A 16,532-nucleotide genomic window follows, 5' to 3' on the forward strand; every position below is an offset into this window, starting at 1 on the left:
GAATAATAATTTTTACATTTTATGCAGTGAAAATCAAAGTCTTAATTATCACTCACATGAAATAGTTAAATTTTTGTTTTTGTTTTAAACATAGATTTCTAGAGCATTTAAAAAATCCTTACAGGTTTGTTAAAACCTTTAGCGGAAGATTACAGTCAACGTTTTGTCTTTGGTGAATAGCTGTTTGTCTCACTTTATTTACTTGGTATTGGATATTTGTCAATGTCATTTCATATCTACAGAAAATTCTTACGCTCTATGGAGGTAGTGAATGTGTGTGTGCTTGTCTGCCGGAGGTCACATGACGGTTTCATCCTATTTGGTGGAGCAGCTTGACTTTTTTTCCCCTTGCTTTTGGTGATGGTTGTGAGTGCAGAAGTTGATTGACAGATGCATGCCAGAAACCCCCATTCTCCTTTTCAAAGACAACATATGATGGATTGCGATCTCTCAGCGCAGCAGGACACGGGGACCATGCAAGCTGTAATTGGTCAGGTATGGAGTCAGCCATTTCTCAACTCCCCTTTTTTTCACAAGGGTCTCACCATATGATTCACATAATTCATATTTACTGTACCATCTTTCTATCTGTATCTTCAGCTACCTGCCAGTGTAGTGCTGAAAGTGCGAAAGGCAAAAGGCACCCATTAAATCTGGTCAGCAAACCTCAGCTTAAAACTTCAATGCGGTGCTCTTAAACAAAAACTAAAACAACAACAACAACAACAAAAATCGAAGAACATATGTAATTTATGATGTGGTCTGAATGTTTTAAAAAAAATCCATTCTAAGAATTTATTTCTTCTGTTTACATTGTGATCTCTGAAAGAAATAAAGTATGAGAAGAGAATAAAGTCTCATGTTTCCAAGGTAGTTGTTAAAATTTTTTCTAGTGCTATTCAGTATTTTTATTTGGACTATATTCTTCTCTCTCCTTCTTTCCATATGGAAAATGTAAATATAGAAATACAAGTGCCTTTACTTCTAACCCCGATAATGTGTGATTGAGCTTGGTAAATGTAGTAGTAGTAGTCGTCTTGGCTGCTGCAGAGGGACAGGCTGCAAATTAAACACTGCCACAATCTGAAAGGTCCAGGTGGTCCGCTCGCGGTTCCTAATGCAATCCAGCACAACAGCTTTAATAAACAGCTCTATTTAGTTCCTCCTCCCCGTATCCTGGGAGGTGAACTGGTCTGGGGCTGCTGTGATGAAATGCCAGAAGAATCTCTCTCAGAGGCCTCACAAGCTGATTTTTAGAGCTTTCCTGTTCTGTCGTCTTTGTCTTCCAAATGGGTCAGTGAGTCCTACTCTCTCTGCTTGGTGCTTTCTGTTAAATCGGTAGTTTATGTTTGTGTTTCAATGTTTGTGTTGTAAGCTAAATGAGAAGAGGAAAGGATCGTTGTATTTTCATTTGCCTTCCAATAAACTGAAGTGGTGAAAGGAATGGTAGTACCCTGCTGCAGAGGGAGGCTGATTTTTCTGACTATGATGGGGGTGGGGTGAGGAAAAAGGGAATATATATGGTATAGTGGGGGTTTTTTTGGTAATTTTGTTTTGACTAAAATTTCTCTAAGTTACCCATGCTTACTTAAGAATTGTTAACTCATAAATCAGAATGTGGTTACGAATATTTATGAACTCTTAAAAGTTTTTTAATTTTTTATTTTTTGCACACTTTCCAATCAAGACAAACTGGCAAGGTGATGACATAAAATGTGTTTGCTGTATATTAATAGCATGGTGGAAAATATAACATCTTACTCTGTTTTCAACAAAATTATAGCAAAGCACTTCAGGGTTTTGAAAGCACATGGTTTATTAATACCAGCATGCCTCATAATGTATTTTTAGATGGAAAATGTCAGATATATAATACCATGTTTCCACAGGCTCACTCTATTTTTTTAAAAAAGTACATGTTTGCTTCAACAGAAAAAATATTTTTTAAAACTTTCAAGTTGTTTTTTGTTCTCCTGGCATGTATAAATTGAAGTCTCTGAGCATACATTTGTCAGGAGAAAATATGCAAAGTATTTTATACACTGTCAGTACCTGTTTCAGTATACGTGTTCCTTGATGAGCAAATCTATCAAATAGAGCTAAATAATTGTGATGTAGGGAATCAAATTCATATCTGTTAAAGTAGATGACCTTTTTGTATATAAATAAAACGTGAGCCCCTGTCAACTGTTCGGTCCTATTTAATAAAACTTTTTTTCTTCGATTACATCTCTGTTCTATATGACATAAGTACTAGTACTTAATACTGTGCCAAATTGTTCTGCTTTAGTCACAAATAAGAAATAGAATTTTCTTTTGTGTATGTTTCTGGTGAAAACTCAGAGAAGACACTTCTAGTTTGTTATTCAAAATTTGTATTGGATATCAACTGTAAAGGTGTATAGTTTTAAATGGTTCTGGCATATACTTTTTCAAAGGAATTGGTTTATGTTTTATAGATACTACACTCCTAACTTGTCAGGATTTAAAATCAGTTATTATTATTACACAGTTTTGTATTTTGTGTGTACTCTCAATCATTTTTAAGGTTCTTTATGCCCAGGAACTATAAATGCTAATGACTTCTTATAAATACTCTGTAAATAGTTGCATCAAACTAGACACATGTTTATGGATGTCATTTTTTAAATAAATTATTTGCTTAAAACATACTTCTTACCACATTAGTAAATTATAAACCCATTTTCCCGAAGATTATAATGATTCGAGTGCTAAAAATATACACACTAGAATGCTTAATTTTAACTTTTGTTTGAAATTGAGACACTAAGTATTCAGAAGGAAATAAAAATACTGTACTGTCTTACTATATACTATGAAAGTCAGAAAATTTAAGTGGAACCCATATCTATAAGTATAAAAAGAAAAGTTGTATACATGCTTGCAATTAATTTATTTTAATTGTTACAACATAAGAATATTTACTCAAATGATTACTTCTAATAATAAGGAAAAGAAAAACAATTTTTATTGCTTTGTAGTCACCCGTAATTAGAAAGAAATGGTTTCTTTTGCAGCTCTTGATTTTAATATCCTCTTATACCCTACTCAACAGGAGTGAACAGTCCCATTTGATCATGCAAATATTTGTATTTGCTCCATCTCTAACACATATTAAAATAATAATATTTTCTTTTCCTTTTTATGCCCTATTTCTGAGTTCTGTTCCTAGACAGCTTTGAGTTGGAGAAGCAAATAACCACTTTGCAGTTCTAGTTTCCATTCAGAATACTGAAAGATTCCCATGAAATATGATCTTTAGATTTTTTTCATTCACCTCTAGGATCAAATATCCACAGTTCCCTCCATGGAGGGAAGAGCAGACTTTTCTGTGTTGCTGGCCATGATCCAGCTGGGGCGAGAGTACTGGCTTCACAGAGTAGATATTGCTCATATATGCCTTTCCCCCAGGATTTTCCCTCCCTCAAGCAAGCAATTAAGCAGTCTAGTACTCCAAAGAACAGACTCTCTGCCTTAGTATATCAAGATCAAGAAACTTGGTTCATTCACACCATTTTTGGAAATCAGACTGGATTTTTGATAGCAGTTATCCATAGCAAGCTTCCTAACCCCTCGAACGTCAGGATGAATTGTTATCCTTCAGATGGTTTTCAAATCAATTCAAACTAAACGATTAAGGAACTTCTGAGCCATAGGTTTGAATATCATTTGAAAATGAAGGTTTGCGTTTCTATCTTTCCTGGTCATTAAATGTTTACTGCATCTTTTCATTTTTGTGGACTTGAGCTTGTGAGTGACAGATTAGTTCATCAGTACTGCACATTTCCTTTTTTTTTTTTTTTTTCCCTTCTTACCTCATGCAGACAGTCACCATGTCCAATCCTCTCTCTGGCACTTTGGTCCCCAGAGAACCTGGCCAGCCTACCATCCTGATGTGCAAGCTTGAGGGTCTGGGATGGCTGCACATAGTCTTATCTATAGTGTGACTTCTGCAAATGTTACAGAACAGAGGATATTAAATTAGGTGTTAATAAAAACTATAGATGAGACAAAGCAGATAAAAATATCTAGTCTATTTAAGAGTTTGCTAAGAATGGGATTAAAGTGCTCATGGGTACACTTTCAGTGACATTGCTAAATACTGGTAGAACAAAGATACCAACATTTCATATTCTAATGGAATTAGAAGTTCAATCAAAAGCATTTCTGTTGTCCTTACCTGTAAAATGGGTCTTCTTCCCCAGGTAGATGTAGACAGTTTAAGGTACTTTACATCTGTGCATTGGAAAGCTTGTGTAGGTGTCCAAGAGAGTATTACCTAAGTGTGTTAATGGCTCAGAGGGGGACTGTGGGCAACCGCAGGTGTGTGTGGCTTACAACTGAATAATGTGCCAATGTGCCTGCTTTTTTACATTTGTCTTTTGATGTCAAAATGGAAAAATACTTCATTGTACTGGTTTCAGAACACTTAATTTTATCTATTATATTTATTAATATTCTCTCTTGTTTCAGAAAGTATTCAATGTAGCTTTAAGAATAATTTACTTCCTTAAAAATACTCAAGCTGATGTGAGTGAGACAGAGGTCCTCTAAGAAGAGAAAATTCTAGCAGAAAGTAAATTGCAGATTATCCTCAGTCTATTTAGACTGATTTTTATGGCCTATATATAAAAATTAAACTTTGGGGCTAGCCTAACCCTATTTTACATTGTAAAGCATAACTCTTACATACTCTAAGAAAAGTTATTTTTGTGTGTATGAATGCCCTTAAAAGAAATCTGACATATTGCTTTATTCTTCAATAAGTCAGAATATTTTTAGGGTGTGAAATCATTACTGCTTGAATTAAATTAAGTGAGACTACTTCCCCCCAGGGTATTATAACACTAGAAAGGCACAAATTAAAGATTATTCTTTATGGTGCTCGTATTCCTTTGGTAAGTGCTAGAATCACCAATACTGAATTTGTGGTATGTACTACTTATTCATCCTTAACCAATTTACTTAACTCTCTACCCAGAGGAATTTAGTTTTTTGTTTTTTGTTTTTTTTTATCAAATATCCTCAATTTTCACTACCTTTTAGTTTTAAGTTGGAGCAGGCATTTAAATTTTAAAGTCAGTTTTTTTCATTAAAATTTATCAATATATTAATAATATTATACAATAATATTAATAATACCAAACAACCATTATAGGAAGTCAGGTCTTAAAACTGAATTTTCTTTTCTATCCCCAAGATCACTTAAGGAAACTTTTATATGTACTATTCAGACACCATTTCTAATGCTTAAGAATTTAAAGCTTTTGGATTCTTCTCTCCAGAAAATGCAGAAAGGTTACTGCAACACAAATACAAATGCTTGCGAAAGAAAGTTTGCATGTAATAAGTTTCCTCTGCGTAAAATCTGTAGTACTTGTTTTGGAGGTCAGTGTAAGAAAGCATTTCTTCACTGATTTTTTTCTTTGCTGTGTAAATTCATATTACCAGATAGTTTAAAGCATCTTTCTGTTTTTATCTTTGTTCACCAAAATTAGAATTTAACATGTTTTCACATGTTGAAAAGCTCCACTTTTCAGTGGCATTATGCTGTGTAAACTGTTGCTTTTTTCTAACATTTGTGAAATAGGAAGTAAAGTTGGAAATAAAATGCAAATAAAAAAGGATCAGACTTAAAGAACTTGAAAATAAACATTAACTATAGTTTGAACACTGAAAGAAAATCCAAATTATTAACTTCTAAATTAATTTGTATTTACGGCCAATCATTTATTGGGAAATAACAGCTGTCCTAAATATAAAACTCAAACCAGCATTATGTTCTTCCCCCACTTCTTTCTCTTCCTCCCCACTTCCTTCCTTTCCTGCCTCTCTCCTCCCCTCCTACTTCTCTCTCTCTCTCCTTCCTTCCTTTTTTTTGTTTGTAGAATTGTGTTTTCAGTAAAATAAATCAGAGTCAAGTCTTGTTTTGTGAGTACTTGTAAATTGCTCTCTAGAGCCATATTGTCTTAAGCTGATCCAAAATTATAATCAAGATTTGTGCCAGTTTTGCTTTTTACACGTTTCTCTGCTTCTCAGTTTGAAGGAGGTATTGTAAGGCACTATCGTTGTATTTGTAAGCCTTCATTCTTCTATTATTTTTCTTGTTCTTCCCAATTCTACAATGTCAGCCAATTATGGTGAAAATTGTTTTAATTTTTATTTGATAAATTCCTTCCTGTTTCCCCCCATGCTTGTGTTATTTTCTTTATCCCATATATCAATGATCATATTATTGTTATTGAAGAGCAAATTTTTTGTGTGTGACTAAAAAACCTTTGTATATAAGTAGCTGCAAAATAATTGAATATATCTTTGGTTATTTATATTAAAGGAAATCCTCTAGGTTTTAAAACACTTTAGTTCTCAAGTTGTCTGGTCTTTAGAAAATAGCTTTTTGTTTTATCACTGGCTTTAAAACCCCCATGATATGAAGGACTCTTTCTTCACCAGAGAGAGATTAGCTGTTGACACTTGGTACTGATTCCGGGTGAGCTGCAGCCCTACTCTCCAGCAGCACTTTTCCAATCATAAGATCAAGGAGAAAAATTGAGGATCAACAGAATATTTTAAAATTTCACCTATTTTCAATTTATTTTTTCCTTAAGGGGCAGATTATTCCTGTGGGAAGAGGATCCCATACAATTTCCAGCTCTCTCTTCCCAGGGTCAAAGATGCAAATAAATGTGGTGACACTTTAAATGAAGAGGATAGGGTCACTCAAATGCTCAGGCATTTTGTCCTCTTCCTTCACTGTCATTTTCCCAGCAGCTTTTCTTCTCCTTTCCACTGTAATCCAGAGTCAGTGATGAGTAATAAGTGAAAAGTGAATCTTTGTGGGCTGCCCAGGCAGGAAAGGACACCGGAAAGAGAGACAAGACCTGAAGCAAAACAAAGCAAGCAGAAAACTCACCAGCATACTTGCTTCTTTACTTAGTAGTTTTATGGAGCTAGTTTGTAAGCTTACTTTACCTCACCCTGCAATTGAGATTACATAAAGAGTGAAATAATATTTTAGAACCAGAAAAATTAAAGTGAAAAACAAAAACAAAAATCTTTGCAGTAACTTGTATCATACATGAATTTCAAAATTAAAGAAAACTTTTTAATTTTTTTTTTCCTCTTCTGGGGATCAAATCCTGGGCCTGGCACAAGGGATCAATCATGAGCTACATCCAGTCCCAAAGAATACTTAAACGACAACAGCAAAAATCTTTGGAGATTTTTAATAAGAGTTTAGCCAGTGCTCCGGTGCCATGCAAGAGCAGCTTATTACAGTAGATATTTCTGGGGCTTAATATGATGTTGCTGCTCTTCTTTTATGATTTTGATTTTTAATGCATAATTAGACACTATTATAAGAAGAAAGCATTTATCTCTAACACTTAAAAACTTAGAGAAACAAGTATATCTTAAAAACATTAAATACCTGTTAAAAGGTGTTTTTAGCATTGATCAGAAGAACTCAGACAAACTTCTCTTTAAAAGATCAAAGTGCATCATTTATAGAGAGTATAGTCTTCAATGCAGAATTCATATACAGTTTTTTTTAAACTAAATACTTTATTGCTGAGAGTGAGAGGTAAATATTATACCTGCACAGAGTCTAGGGTACTAGCAGTCCTAATGGATACTGAAGGTATATGAAAAAAAAAAAAAAAGTAGCTATTTCTTAGACTTTCAGTTTCATTCCTCTAAAACTGAAGGCAAATGTGGGAGCAGACACACAAAACTAGACTATGGCAGGCCAAACTTGCTTCCAACAGAGCTAGTTAATTTTGTAAGCCTTAAATAATACAAGAAAACATGACTCTTTCAACCTTTTTTTCCAAAAGGTTGAGAGTTGGGACAAATGTAAAATGCTGCTTAATGTGCACGAATAAAGCCAAGAACATCAAACTCATTTCACTTAGTGTCAGTCCTGATGATTCATCATCATGGTCAGGGCAAACTGTGGTCTCTGGGCTGAAACAATTTTATCCGTTTTTTTTTTTTTTAAACAGAATGTTCCAGCTTGGATCTTATATCCTTAGGGTTACAATATTGAATTCTGAATCGGGAAACTTAATCTTGCAGCCAGATTTGACAAGAGGCTGGCTGAATTGTAGGCAGAAGTGATGATTGTGGGATGAAATGCCCCAGGTCAGAATTTGGGAAAAATAGGAAGTTTTGTGGAAATTTGGCTGTTGTATAAGAACCCCAACTTTGACAATTTCTCTTTGCTCATATATATCAGCAGATGGTGTTCAAAGGTCTTAAAACTATTTTATAGATCACTGCTGTATTCATTCTCTCTGTTTCAAATCTTTCTCTAGCAGAGCTTTATCCATTTTTAGTTGTATTTCTTAGTGTGGTTCTAATATTGCTAATATAAAAGGCATCTATAGTAATATCCAAGATATCTGGGAATAAAGGATACCATTATTGGTTAAACTAAAACAATCACATTTTGTTCCTTAGTAGAATGTTAATGCCATATTCAAGAACTAAAGTTGTAGAGTTTTTTTGGAAAACTTTTTTTTTTTTTTTCATTTGTAAGCAAACTTAACATTTAGATTTCTAGGATCTAAAGAATTTGGAGTAAAAATAAAATGAGGCAATCTGTGAACCTAATTAGTTAATACACATACTTTCACATTTTATAAGTAATTATTTAAAGTCTAATCAATTATTTAACCTTTAATCATCTAAAGATATTTTGTCTTTTCAATTTTAACACATGAATTATTTTGGTGTTTATTGAACCTAAGTTGTTTAAGAAAATGGAAAAATACCTTGCAACTTTTAAACATCAAGATTATCATTGGAATCAGTCAGATGCCGTGGCACACGCCTATAATCCCAGCAGCTTGGGAGGCTGAGGCAGGATGGGAGTTCAAAGCTGTTCTCAACAAAAAGTGAGGTGCTAAGAGACAGGGGAGACCCTGTCTCTAAAAAAATACAAATTAGGGCTGGAGATGTGGCTCAGTGGTCAAGCACCCCTGAGTTCAATCTCTGGTTCACCCCTCCACCAAAAAAAAAAAAAAAAAAAAAGAAGAGAAAAGATTATCATATGAATTTGAGTACACAGTTGATTAGTGCACTGCAAAGAGATGATTATTGTGCTTATTTCCTTACAGAAAAAAGGAAGGTTTATAGTATTTCCATTATACAGTTACTTTGTGTGAGTGCGAAGATTTATCATCTGGAATTGTTTTCTCCCTTCTTACCATTCTCTAGCCTAATGAATTTATTTAAACAGCTAGTTCAGGTAGAGCATGTGAATAAAGTTGATAGAACAGTTAGGTTCTCAGAACATGAGAACAATTCACACATGCATGTGATTAAGGGTAGCTACATAGTATATTTTAAAAATTATAAAAGTAATCCATTCTTCTAACAACCAGCTTTAACAGCCAAGAAAAGTATAAAGTGGAAAGTAAAGTACCCTATCATTCCTCTCCCACAAATAACTGTCAATAATTTCTTATACATCCTTCCAGAAATTTTCAATGGAAGTATAAGCATAGACACTATATATGCAATCCAATGTTATACATGAAGTCCTGCAACTTTCTTTTATATTTAAAAACATATTTTGAACATCTTTTCATGTTACTTAGAATAGCTCTTCCATTCTTTTCTTTTTTCTTTTTATTAAGAGTCAGGGTCTTGTATGTTGTCTAGATTGGCTTGGGACTCCTGGGCTCAAGTGATCCTCCTGCCTCAAACTCCTGAGTAGCTGGGACCACAGGTGTGTACCACCACGGCTGGCTCTAGATCTGCATACTTCTATAGTATTCCCTTTTATTAATGCTCAGTGATTTATTTAACCAGTTCTCTTTTGATAAACATCTAGTTTTTTAAAAATAAGCTAAACATGGCAATTAGTCTAGAAAGTAGAGATGTTTCATTTTTCTTAACAGAAAAGTTTCCAAAAAATCCCAATAGGATTTGCTTTACTAAAAGATCTCACAAATAATGTCTTCTAAGAGAAAGTAAAGTATAATATTTAAAAGTGATGATTAGATTTATGCCATGAGGAAAGATATTAATCATTTATATGTTGAACATTCAAACCAATTAAAATAAAAATAAAAATCACAATATTGCTTAGCATTGAAGAACTAAGAATGAGAGAATGACATACAGCCAGTTCTCAGTAGGATACATTATAACATAAAACCTCTTGTGTTTTTTCCATGCAACCAACTCAGTTGAACAAAATGCATAACTTATTTTCTTTCATGGGCCTGAATGCTTTTTATTAGGATAATTGACATAGATGTATGTTTCTAGTGCATGATTCTGTTAGTATATCTAGATTAGTGAAAAAGAGACCAGAAGAAATTCATGGTAATTAATGTCAGTTAAATTTCTGCTTTCAATACTTTATATTTGTCAGACCAATCTTTCAACTCTGATTCATAGGTTAAATAATGTAGTCATGAGAAGGACTCAATTAAAACTAATCAGATTTGACCCTTGAATTCCACTAATTTAGTGTTTTGATAGGTTAGATGAAATACATACTACTTAAATATTAAAGAGAATGTTTTAGGAGTTGTGTTTTACATTTCTTTTAGGATATGTCTCTGCTTACTCATCTTTAATCACGTTACCTTATGTATACTGAGAAGAAAGTGAAGCCAGTATTAACGATGTCCTATATTTTAAATAAGAGATGGAATGTGAGCTATGACATCTCCTGCACAGATGTCCAGAACTCGTTTTATGGAGCTGCCTGTTGTGGGGATACATGCTTTTGCCTCCTCTCTTCTTCTTCTAGGTGCCAGAGCAAGTATCCTGGATTGAAAATACTCATACTTCACATACTTCATCTTTCAGTTTCAAAGTAGCTGGTTCCTTCCCCTAGAGCTCAAAATAGTCTCGAGAACAAATTGTAGAGTATGCCTTTGATATTCCCAATCTCATGAAACCCACAGCTCTAGAAGTAGGTGCAAATCATCCTTTCTGTGTTATGGAAGTGGAAACTGGCTCGGAGAGGTTATAGATATTTTTTATAGCCATGATTCTAGTGAGAGGAAGAAGTGATATTTGAACCCAAATATTCTTTCTAAAGGTTCACTGTTTCCCTTCTACTTCAATCTTAACTCTGGCTGCCTTTTAGAACCACCAGGGGCAACCTTTAAAAATCTACTGATTGTTGGACTCATTTTCAGGAATTTTGATTCAATTTCTCTGGGTGGAACCTGCATACTGGTATTTTTAAAGAGCTTTGCAGGTGCTCACTGGTAGAGTGCATGCTTAGTATATGCAAAACTGGGTTCAATTCCCCAATAAATTAATTCAACCCCCTGATAAATTAATTAATCAGCTAAAAAATTTAAAAAGCTTTACAGATGAGATTAAAATGCACTCTATTATAGTATCTCTTAAACTGGATAAATGTTACTTTAAATTAAAAAAATGGGTCAATGAAGATTGGATTAACCCCCCAGTCATAAATCAATAGCAGAAGAGAAATGAAGGAATGTAGTCTTATAATCGTGTGTGTGTGTGTGTGTGTGTGTGTGTGTGTGTGTGTATGTGTTTCAGTGGAAATCTTGTAATCTTTGTTGAATATCTGAAATAATATTTAATAACATCTGTCATCGAGAAAAGGGCTAAATATTTAACCATCTCAAAAATAACACTAGTAAATAATCCACCAATTAGTGAGCACTTACCAGGTGCTATCACTTTGCAAATATAATTTGATCTTCATAGCAGGTCTATGAAGTAGGTATGTTATCTCTATTTTATTGATTAGGAAGCCGAGACTAAGGAAGTGGTACAAGATCACGTGCATAGTAAGTGACCAAGCTAGAATTTGGGCTAAGAATGTTGGAGCCAAATGTAAATCATAACCATTCATAAAGTCACAGATTTGACTCAAAACATCACCTGTGGAAAGTAGGACATTAATATCACATCTTTGCAAAGGCAGATTTTATTACAGAGAAATCTCATTTACTCCCTCTCCCTCCTTCCCTTCTCCTTTCCCTCCTATCTTCCTTCTTTTCCTTTTCTACCTCTACCCCTTTCTCCTAAGAATTCACAACTCAATTATTTGTTATACCACATACAAGAATTTATTGTTGGCATCCATATCTGTTATAATGTGGCTCTATAAGGTGGCCTTAAAGATGATTCTTTCATAAACTATAAAATAATAGAGCAGATGGTGAATGGAAGAGCAAGACAGTGTTCTTCGGTCGGTTTCTGTTAAATGAGCTACTTCTAACTGAACAAGTAGTCACATTGGCCTCAGTCGACTTCTTAATACTCTATAAGACCCTCCTTCAGCCAGAGCAGACCTAAAATAGTGTGACCAGGAGGCACAGGTCTATGTGTTAGAGGAACAAAATTCTCATGACAATTTCAGGGAAGGTTTGAAAACACGTTTATATTATTATAATCCTGACAAAGTCCTCACTATTTGAGATTAATAGGTTCAAAAACTCTTTTGTGCATCTTTTAACTGATTAATGCTCTATCAATCATGTATCTATGTGTTCATCTTTTAACTGAATTTGAAGTCAGAGTGTTAAATTTGCAAGATGCCTTCTTTTTGTATCACTTTCTTCACAAAAACTCAACTAATTCTGACCAAATACACATAGGCACTTCTAAATTCATTTTCCTGTCCTAATTATGATCCTTAATGTTTTCATCAAGGATTACAGTGATGGTATTCTACCAAAGTACTACATATATCATAACTCAAATTTGGAAAACTCTTCATATTTCTGTGGCATTTCTCCCATTTCAATTTTTTGAAACCGAATTAATGAAGGGTATCTTTTATCCTACTCAACCATTTCCAACTAAATTTCTTCCTGTCCAATGGTGTTTTAAGAATTTGTGGTTGTGGAGGCAGAATGGGGTCTGAAAAAGAAAAATCTCTTCTCTACCTCATAGTTTGAAATTCTCACCAAACATTAATTTGGCATGTATTTGAGAGTTATGAATGGAGGACCAAGTAGAGTTTCCTCCCAAATATCTCCTTTCACTTTTACAAATACTTCAGTTATGTCAGACCTCATGGATATATGGCTAGGAAATAATTTGATGACTGGGTGAATTGAACAGCCATGATCTTCAACAACGTACTTGCTTTGGAACATCAGAAAGGAACACAACCCCTGTTAAAGCTAAAGAGTGTTTTTTTGTTGTTGTTATTGTTTTGTTTTGTTTTATTTTGCCCAGAGCCTGTAATCCATGGCAGTAGATTTTAAATCTTGCACAGTCACTTTTTCACACCTGCATCCCTCCTTTCAATGAGCACTCTGAATCAAAGGGAGGAGACATGGTCATCGTTCAAACAGATGAGCTGAGTGTTGATAGCATCGACTGCAAGAGCCCAGCAGTGTGGGAAATTGGGTTGAACCTGTTAAGAGGAAGTCAAAGTGAGGCGTGCTAGAATCCAAGATAGCAGACAAGGATGGGAGTTGATTTTGTGCATTAAGATCATTGAGGGTTTTCTGATACAGTCACATCTCTCTTCCTTCAATATTTTTGGTGGTTTTCTTTCTTTCCAGTTGAATCAAATCTTTGTCAGACCGTTTTAAAGGAAATGCTGAAGGTGAGAGATCCTGCTGCTTTCTGGTTATTTGCTTAAAGCCAGCACCTTAACTTTATATCACATCGCAGTATCAGGGCTCAAATTATGTTTTTGATCAAATGAACAGAAGAGCATGCTCCTGACCTGTCAGCTATTAACTGTAGGACAAATTGCTATAACATATTAATAAAAATTGAAGTTTTAAGGGGACAATAAATAAAACCCTTTCTTTAATTCATGAGGTTATTTTTACTTGATTAGTTATAAAGTTTTTTGAAAACTGTGACTTTCAATCTACAATTGTGACTTGATAATTTCTTGTGTCCATACAATTTTGATCTTGGGACAACATACCAGAGGAATGTTTGGATCTCATGAAGAGAGTCAGGGCTTCTGCCCCCTATTGGAAGTGGGGCAAAGAGGCAGCAGGTGAAGTCCCCATATGGAAGTGGGGGACCATGGATGTCAGACTCTTGTCAGGCACCAACGTGATGCAGAATCTCTCCTCCGGTGAATGAGAAGTGTGTTCATAGGAAACACTTCGTAAATGAAACAAAGCTCCTCCTACCACCCTTTACCTGGGCAATTTGTTCCTGCCTATTTTTGCAGGATGAATGCTATCGGTGTCTTATTGGAGTCATTGTCAGATTAAAAAGCCAATCAAAGGGATTTGAATAAAATGAGGTCCTGAATTTTCCATATTTTCAATGTAGATGGGTACAGAAATATTTTTTTTTCCTCCTGCTCTTTCTCTATCTTTCTCTTCCTCCTTTCCTTCCTTCCTGTGAAACTGGACCGTAACTGTCTTAGGGTAGGTGAAGAGTTGAAAAAATTGCCAGCAACTCTATAGGTTTTCATCTACAGATGCTGCACCTTCCTCTCCCCACTGTGCCCTGCGTTCCCTGTCATCTCTCCTGTCTTTCCAGAGTGCCTCCTGATGGGCAGTGGGAACTCAGTAATTGCTGTGGAATGACTTTCATCACAGCTACCGTTTTCTCACGTCTCTCTTGGCAGAATGCTCTTCTCATGTAGTTTTGAAGCTTTGGGTTGCCTTTACTCTATTTTATGACCTCTTGATACTTTTTGTCTGAAATTCCCCCCCCCCCTTTTTTTTTGGTTCTGAGTATTGAACCCAGGGGGCATTTACCCACTGAGCCACATTCCCAACACTTTTTTGTATTTTATTTAGAGACAGGGTCTCACTCAGTTGCTTAGCACCTTGCTAAATTGTTGAGTGTGGTTTTGATCTTGTGATCTTCCTGCCTCAGCCTCCTGAGCTGCTGGGATTACAGGCATCTACCACTGTTTCAGGCTCCTTGGGGTTTGTGTGTATGCGTGTGTGTACGTGTGTGTGTGTGTGTGTGTGTGTGTGTGTGTGTGTGTTTTCTGCTCCCAGTTCAGTTTCAGAAGGTGTAAATGAGGCTATCCTTGAACATGGTCATTTCCAATTTTCATATTGATTTCTTATTCATATTACATGAGGCATTAAATTTAGGCAGCCACCAGCAAGGTATTCAGCAGATACTTACTTTTAGCATAGTATAATGCTGAATCTTAAACCATGAAAGGGGTACACAGAGCTATTTAAAAGACCTTAAACGATAAAGGTGAGTGAAGAAGGAGGACACAATTTGTGTTTCAAATGTTTTCACTGACTAAATATTAAGTTGTATAGGAATCGAATAAATTAGACATGACCAAAAAAGCCTGACTGGAAGAGCAGCTTATAAATCTGATACCATGCTCTTCAGGAATTTTATAAAATATTCTTTTTTTTTTTTTTTCCTTCTGTGGTGCTAGGGATTGAACCTAGGGGTACTCTACCACAGAGCTACCTCATCAGCTCTTTTTATTTTTTATTTTGAGACCGGTCCTTGCTATGTTGCCCAAGCTGACCTTGAACTTGCGATCCTCAGTTGCTGGTATTACAGGACATGTGCAGTGCACCTAACAGGAATACTCTCATTAGATTTGTTGAAGATAAGTCTGTACTAACATTGTGTCACCTTTAACACATATTTTTTAAAAATATTATCTGGGTGGATTTTGTTACTGCTCACTTTTGCAATGCTTTGTGCAACTCAAGTCCAGTGACTATAAGCAATTACCATTTTTTTCCAGTCTGGAAAATGGATTATTCAAATCACTTTTTAAAACTTTTAATACAAAAGGCCATATAGTAGCATGTTAATTGGAAGCTTCATGTGTACTTACAAACTGACAAAGTTAATGAATAATAAAATATAATGAATAAAAAGATTACTTGGATATTTGAAAAACAATGGCATGAATTTAGGATCTACTTTACTTGATTTTTGAATAAAAATTTCTCAAAATAAAGTCTAAGTTAGGTTATATTAATGAATCTTTTTTTAATGTTTCTGTATATAGGGATAAGTAAATGGTAATATCAGTACACTTAACATTTGATTTTTCTTGGTTTCCCAGCTCAATTTTAAACATAATGACGAAGATTTTATATATATAAATATGTGTGTATATATATGTAACATTATGTATGCTTGTATATTCTTGTTTTAATGAAATAAGTATTACCAGTCTGTACAACAAAATGAGAAAAAAAATACAGGTCGAGGTTAAAAAAAAAAGTAAATTTTAGACTAAATCAGTAAAAAATGAAGTATAATTGTTTTCATTTATTTGAATAAGCATCATACATGAAAGTTAAAATTTTCAAGTTTCAAATTAGAATTGTGTGATGTTATAAAGTATGAAATGCTATTTTGTAAAGAAAAACGTGAAAATGTCAGAGATAACATCTGAGGGTACAGTTGGGATTTCTCAGGTTTTTACCAATCCAGAAACAACGTGAAGGAAAGTTCGTCTAACATCTGAACCGAAACTAAGCAACACTATTTGAATTTGGGGATTTTATACACAAGCACATATGCACACAAAAATCCAGTTTTTTTTTTTTTTTTCTTTTTTACACTATAAGACAACA

At 34.5% G+C, this 16,532-nt stretch overlaps 1 protein-coding gene across 3 annotated transcripts in view; it reads left to right on the forward strand.

The window, feature by feature from the left end:
* Nucleotides 1-1,178: 1,178 nt before the first annotated feature.
* POU6F2 (POU class 6 homeobox 2) overlaps nucleotides 1,179-16,532 on the forward strand; it is a gene marked incomplete at its 5' end in the record, with an annotated part of 470,230 nt that continues 454,876 nt past the window's right edge. For all 3 annotated transcript variants that reach the window (XM_079151761.1, XM_079151758.1, XM_079151760.1), the window contains one exon: nucleotides 1,179-1,293. The remainder of the gene's footprint in view (nucleotides 1,294-16,532) is intronic.

Source organism: Sciurus vulgaris (assembly GCF_902686455.1).
Source record: "Sciurus vulgaris genome assembly, chromosome: 8".
Lineage (NCBI taxonomy): Eukaryota > Metazoa > Chordata > Mammalia > Rodentia > Sciuridae > Sciurus > Sciurus vulgaris.